The following is a 7,496-nucleotide window of genomic DNA, read 5'->3' as shown; positions in this document are numbered from 1 at the left end:
GCTGCCACACTGGTGGTTCCACTGCGCTCCACTCAGAATGGGGACTCTCTGAGAGACAAGGGCTAGGAGCTTTGTGAGCCCCTTGCCGTCTCCCTCTCTTGTCCAGTGGACAATCCCCTGCAGCCCCACACTTCATACAACGCACCGCTCGCCCCCCCCCCCGCCCCTCCCTAAAACCGTCTTCACCGCTTCCTCTAAACTACCACCTGTTCTTCTTCATGCCTCTGTGAGCATCCCTCAAGTTCTCTCTGTTATTCTTTCTTTTTTTTTTTTCTTTCTGTCTGCTTGGCCTTCACTGAGTGTGTCGATAAATGAGTTTGCTTTATTCATTTTATTGGGCATCTGCACAGTGCCTCTCCTCTTGGTCAGCATCTACATGCAAAGTGGGGAGACATTGCTTCAAGTGAAAGGAAATGGTCTGAAACATGGATCTGTCCATCAGACAGACATCACTGTTCCAATAGTTCAGTCTCAGAGTGAATATTGTACTATTTATGTTTATAATAATTGAAGAATATTTCATACACATTGGTACATTCCATGCCAATAGGGTTCAAAGCATGAGATAAAATAAAATAGCCAAAATACATGGGGTGAAAGAGCCATCTTACTCCTCTCCTCTTCTTTGATAAAAAAAAAGCTTCAGTTCTCTTCAAAAAGATTTAGTTCATTCCTTGAGGAAAGGAACTTTGCAGATACAGCAGTTAAGTAGAGCACTACAGCGAGATGGAGTTTAAGAAAAAAAACATGTACTGATACTATTTCACTAGTGTAAGACATTACTTGCAAACAATTGATCTAATAAGGTATGATGTGAAAGCTGTCAGATAAATGTTTTTGATATGTTACATGAAATAAATGTGTTCCTTTACCTGGAAGAACACATAATAACAGAAGAACATGGATTTTGATTTGCCATCATTTCTTCATGTCAGGTGAGAATTTACACACAGTAGATTGATGTCATAAAAGTCTTCACTTTACAGACTGAATTGTCTGCAGGCTACCTGGGTTGGACAAACATGAAACAGGGTTAATAATGTGATAATACACAATTTCTATTCATACATGAGTGCTGAGTCTCGGTGCAAGTGATTTAGTCACTGTCAGTTTTCCATTCCCCGTAAATATTGCATACTGTGTGTGCAGCTCAAACAAGGGGCTGGGAATTCTAAGAGCAAACACCTGAATTCTTTTAAAAGTGGGAGTGGTATTGAATAGCCTGTTTGAGTATACAGTAGCAGGCTATGCCACATGAAAAGATATTCCTGCACCTCAACTGGTAAAGCAAAAAAAATATAATGGATTCAATACCTATTGACAAAATTAAGGGAGAAGCTAACTGTCTGTAAGCCACTTTAGGTAGGCCTAACAGTTTTGCTTAATGAGCAAAGATTTATTTTTAAAGATATGGCTAATATAGTGCGATATAGTATATATGGGAAAATCAGCAAACAATCAATACAATTCAGCCTGTATTTGAATTGCGTTTTCAGTATTTCGGTAATTGGTGAAAACGCAGTTATCCGGTTCAGGATTTCTCACGGCGTATAGGCCTGTGTCATTCTCAGCGGGATAAGGTAGGCCTACATGAAATTAATGCGAATTTATAAGCCTACTGGGTTATTATCTGTAATGGAATACATGCCGTCTCATTTTGTGCATTCCATTTTCACGCATTAATGTAGACCTCCTCGAGAGACTTGGCAAATTACATTCAGTTAATTTACAGGCAACATGAAACAGGCCATCCATAACACACTGCTAATGTGTTTCAAAATAAGAAACCTACAGTCAGAAGAAGCCAGATGTACCTGGTATATTGAATATAGGTAAAACTGTAATTTTCTAAATGTATAATTTTTTTTTCTGTACCCACTCGTCGCTCACACCTGCTGAAGTCCCATCTAATATTTAGTTTTACCTCCAGTAGAGGGCTCGTCTGGAGCATGCGCAAAGCATACTGAAGAACCCTGTTTCTGCTGTCACAACGTTGAGGGGTGAACCGACTGCGAGTGGGTAAGGAATTAATAATTTCATACAACCGCTGGGTTACTGTAGTTAGTTTTTAGGGATGATGAATCAAACACTTTAGAAAAGCTCCACAAATTGATATGAAAACAATTCGAAGTCGAGGTCGGGTTCACACACCGTATTTAAATGCGTTGAGATGGCTATCCTTGCTAATCTCATGTTTTCTCCTATTAAGCAAGCTAACATATAATAAGATGCCCCTTCTTTCAAATGATTACAGAGTAGATACAAAGTATACCCTGCAATGACATTAATGTCCTCATTTTGTCGATATTATATGTTGTACAAACATATGATATATTAGTGTAAACAGTGCGACGCTAGCTGTCTAGCTAAGTGAAACTATAATTCTGCACTCGGAAATGTTTCCTTTGGACATTTTGCACGCCAGCAATTTTGTTTGCTACAATTAAAACTCTTCCTCGTGAACCGTAATTCCTGTCCAGGTTCTGTTTGCACTCGATGTGCCAAGTAGTTTGTAGCCCAACTATCATGGGCTACTTTTTCATTTCGTTTTATATTGTGTTTTTCACCTCACTATGCAATTTCATTTTGTTTTCCAGTTGGGTGGAGTGGTTTCCTCTTATAATTGTATTTGTTTGTTTTTCCTATATGAAGTCCAAATTACCACGCTATTTGGACAGCACTAGTTCTTCATGACATGTTTCATTTCCGAACGTTCCTGACGTTTCATTTTGAAATCTTGCGCCACTTTTTGCAATTACTTACCAACTTTGTCAACTGTTTAAAAGAACAAGCTTGGCTGCAGGCTACTTGCCATCCGTCTTTGTCTAAATCTTGCTAGTTAGATTCCATTTCGTAGTCCAAAGATGATGGCCATGTTCACGAAACCGCACCACCATAGTGTAAAATACTTGTCAGGTAGGCTTAGATCCTTAAATATTTGTTACTGGAACTTATTGAATATTCATAGTCTCTTACTACATTGAAAAGTAGTTGAAAACATATCCACGAACATTCTTACTTCTGATGAGGGAAACAGGTTAACTGAAAGTGTACACCTGTTGAGTTCAGACATCAGAATATAACTATACCCTACACTTAAAAACAGCTTACTTGTTGCTGCACAAACTTTGAAAAGCTGTCAAGAGTAGCATCTTCTACCCCTTGAAAGTAGATATTTGGAATATCAAGTGGGTCTGGACTGACTGCAGCTAGTTCATAGTATTCCTGGTAATTTACTTCAGCATTTGATGTCATCGTCGTTGGTCAGTAGCCTCAGCTATGGAAGAAATCACTGTTTCAGCTTCATATCTAAGACCTTTTTATGTTCTGCAGGCACCTTGAGGCATAGTGCATCTTTGCTTTGTAGCAATAAGTAAAATTTAATATGTTTATCTAGAGATTGATATCAAACATTCTTAACAGTGAGATGGTCATTGAAATGGAAAATTGTGAAGGAGGGCTCCTCTATCAGTGCTGTTGATACAGATATCTCAAAGGAGGCTTGCTGAGCTATTTTTTTGTGAGGTCAATGTCGGGAAGTAGTTCATAATGCTTCCTGCTTCAAAGAGTGGGTATGGCTGCAGTACAGTACTTCCTGTTCAACTGTATTAAGATTAAACATGAATTCATCGTTAACCAAGAGGGGCTCTCACAAACATCTTGAAACTTCCACAGACAACGTCCCATTAATTAGATTTTCTCGGTTGTAAACCTCCACATATGTCCTATCCAGGTCATGGCATTGACTTCACAACAAAGATGGAACATTTTCTGCTAGCATTCTAGGCAATAGCAGAGTGAAGTAGATGCACACTAGTTACACAGACACACATACATTAACCAAAATGCATACATACTTACTTACTTTCTTGTGTTACCAAAAAACAATGTTTACTGTTGACTTGCCTGAAGAGCCATTTCAGCTCCAAGATGCTCTGAGATCCTCTGATCTTGAAATTGAAGCTGAAAGAAAATGAGTCGGCTTGGGGCTTTGATGTCTGTGATGTGTGTTTTGTGTCTGTCCAGTGGTCCTTTGATTAAAGATCAGTGTTTATCTTCTTGTCTTTGACACTTGATACCTTTGGAAGCACAATGCTGCTTGCTGCTTTTGAACAGTTCGTTTTGCATCCTATTCGCATGTGAAATAAAACTCCCTCCTCTGTTAGGCGATGCATTTATCATACAATGTAAATGTTTTATGAGTTAAAATGATTTTGCCGAAGTGGTCCTCCTATAAGGCTATTTATTGTTGTCGATATTCAGTGGAGCATTTTCTTGGCATGGGCTCTTGGAATGGGTAGGGAGTGACATTGTTTTCCCTTTTTTTTAAAAATTGCTTTTACTTAACGTTCTGATTGCACTTAGAATTGGCTGGTCCAAAGTGTCAGTGGGATGCATCACACAGTTGCCTGTCATGGGACAGCTCAGGTTGGCTACTATAGTAATTAAACAACAAGTGAGCATGGTGAGAATCTAGCACTAATTCCCCCTGCTCCCTGTCTGTAATACCAGTGGATTACGGTTGTTTCATTATAACGCTGCTCAGGCTTCCCAGAGTTTACAAAAACTGTTTACATCAGATGTTAGATAGGATCAGTCGTGTGTCTGCTGATGTTTTGTTATTTGTTTGCTGGTCGACGCTGAAAAGACGAAAGAGTGGCCCTCTCTGTGCAGGGCCTGTCTCTCCATTGTTTAACATTTGAATGGGAGGAAAGAAAATGACAGATCAGGGGGACATGAATGTTGCTCAGCTCCCAAAGATGTTGGCAAATGTCAAACGCCTGAAAACAGTACTGCTTTGAATTCTACACACTGCCTCACAAAAGTGAATGTCGTCCATTCTTTAATTTTAAAGAAGCTTTTTTTAGCCTCAGAAACGGCAAAAGAAACGGCTGTGAACAATTCTGTTCAAAAACAGCTAGTAAGCTTCATTTAGATTCAATCGAGTCTCCTACTGACTTTGCTTCAGAATTTGTAGCGTGTTGCTGTTCTGATTAGACCTGAGCATTTAAACAATTAAGTGGAAGTAGAAAATGTGTTGGCTACATTCACATGGTGCGTGTTTGTTTAGTTAGACACTTAAACCCCAAATGCTTCCAACCTGTCTCAGAAAGACAGCATCTGTTTGGAGAGAAAAACAGATTGTTTATGTAGCTGAACTGGTAGAACAAGGTGTTAACATGACATGGTTATGTGTTTACCTAGGGAGCACAAACATTGAACGAATGTGTTCCTTACTGTAAGGAAAAAATCTGTTGCTAAATGAAAAAATGCGAACGTAAATGAAAAACAGCCCTTGTTCAGTCCATGACTTGTTAGTTACCATGGATCGTAAAGCCATCCACACAGTATATTATGCAGCTGGCAGCATTATAAAACCTAGCATAATGGAGAACTTGTATTGCAGGGCACTTTGATGCAGACAGTATCCATCTTATCCTGCACAATTAAAACAGTTATCAGTCCTTTGTGTGTCATCTTGTTTTCCAGTTCCACTCACAGGGCTCTGAACTGTACAAAATGGGAACAGATCACATTTTATTTGCCATCCATTCTCATCCAGCTGTGATTATCATGTAGCTGCAGATATAGCCTGAGCCGTAGCCAACAGCAGTGACATTTAATCCCTGACAGGCTGCGAATAAGAGATGCTTCCCATTAGACAACATTCCAGCAGTTTGCCATAACCATGTATCCCAAAAAAGGTAATTGTGTGTGTGGTAATTTGCGGTAGATTGAAACTTGAGGTAACCGCTGCTTCTCCCCGCTGCCTGCTGGAGCGTACATTGATTAACCTCCCTCCGATGTCAAAACAAAAAAGTCTCTCTGCATGTTGTTGAAGAGGAAGAAAAAAACAAATTGCCTCCATTTTCTTTTTTTGTCTTGTTTTTGTCCCAGTGTCTGGTTTAGTGGCACATGTGTTGGGAACAGCTTACACCGTGTGGCCCCGTGGTTGCTTTTGTTAAAATCCATTTTGAAATTTTGTCACAACCTGTACTCAGCAGGGGCCTGTCTCTCTCTTTCTCTATCTGATGGATGACGCCCGGCATGCATGGTGTCCATAGAGACGCTGCGTTTAACCGAGGTGGCTATCAGCTGACTGGCTGGGCTGCAGACTTCTTGAGTTGTTCTGTAGCAATGAAAGAGGACCGGGCTGTGTGCTGAATACAGGAACTAGAACCGGTGCTCATCCCCCCCCAACACACACACACACACACACACACACACACACACACACACACACGCACACACAGGTACACCCTCCTTCCTCCTCCTTGTGCTGAAGGGGTGGGTGGTCCTGTAAGAGACTTTGGCTGCGACGGAACATTATTTGTCGTGTAATAGACCGAAAGCGGGGGGTTGGTTAGCACTTGCAAATCCACAGATGCAAATGAACGACATTGCTGCAGGGGAAAAGCTTCAGCTTCAGCAAAGGACTCAGCTTTGTTGTACCCTGCTGTTTGTTTGAGTTCAGTTCACCTCATCAGCTACAGAAGGATGAATAGGCAGAGGGCAGAGAAAAACAATATTGATTTTTTTATAAAGGATATATTTATTTTCAGTTCCCTTATATACACTTGCAGACAGGAATCTGACAAGAGAACAATGGGAGTCTAGTCTACCTGTTGATCCTCTCAGATGTCTGATATGGTCTGATAAGGTTCCCGTAATCATTTCAGAGGAAGCCCAGTTATATGCGTGATTCTATAAACAAGCAGGCCAAAGACATTTCATTTGAACCTTGACACTCAAAAGCGTGAGGGGGGTGTGCAAGCCTCCTCTTGAATTTCCCTAAAAATACTGAGTTAGACGGTCGGTCTCAGATGATGCAGAGATTAGCAGACATCGGCGTGTAGTGGGGCCACAATACGAGTGAGTAACGAGCTCATCCGCCGATGTGTCAGAGATATGTCTTCCTCACTGCTGTCTCTGGAGCACCTAATGTATTACGCTCAGATTAAGGGAGATTACGGTTTATCTTTCACTCACTGGTCCCACAGTGACAGCAACCGCCATTCGTAGTGCAGTGTGTCTTCAAAGCGATGCTGGAATCACCTGACTGAAGCGCCTAACTGGGAAGAAGGGGTATCTGATTTGGAGTGGACTGAAGGACTCGGAGGAGAACAGGCAGACTGAATTATGCATTGACGATTGCAGGGGCCGTTTCCTGATTCCCCCATTTGTAATGCAGATTTTATCATCTTTGCAAAGGAGTGATTGTGTGAGGGCAAAATAATCAGGCTAGCCTATTTTGCCTGAAGAAAAGGTATTAGATGGATTATTTTCTTGCTGTGGTGGTTTCTGTCTTCTCTTGGCTTACTATTTAACTGCATTTAATAGTACATTCTAAATAGTTTGTCAAGACTTCAGCATTTAAACCTTATACAATCATCACCCACCAACAATAAGGTAATCTACATTATCGCTGGTGGGTGGTGTTTGTATAAGGTTTAAATGCTGAAGTCTTGACAAACATTGATAAATGTAATGAAGAA

The 7,496-nt window shown here is 40.7% G+C and overlaps 1 protein-coding gene across 3 annotated transcripts in view; it reads left to right on the top strand.

The window, feature by feature from the left end:
- Nucleotides 1-1,981: 1,981 nt before the first annotated feature.
- l3mbtl4 (L3MBTL histone methyl-lysine binding protein 4) overlaps nucleotides 1,982-7,496 on the top strand; it is an 83,634-nt gene continuing 78,119 nt past the window's right edge. For 2 of the 3 annotated variants that reach the window (XM_080855570.1, XM_080855568.1), the window contains exon 1: nucleotides 1,999-2,019. The gene's annotated coding sequence lies outside the window, so the exon portion shown is untranslated. Of the gene's footprint in view, nucleotides 2,020-7,496 lie in introns of all 3 variants that reach the window. The other variant, XM_080855569.1, reaches the window with a different exon arrangement.

Source organism: Sprattus sprattus, assembly GCF_963457725.1.
Source record: "Sprattus sprattus genome assembly, chromosome: 17".
Classification (NCBI taxonomy): Eukaryota; Metazoa; Chordata; class Actinopteri; order Clupeiformes; family Clupeidae; genus Sprattus; species Sprattus sprattus.
This window is presented reverse-complemented; position numbering and strand designations above follow the sequence as displayed.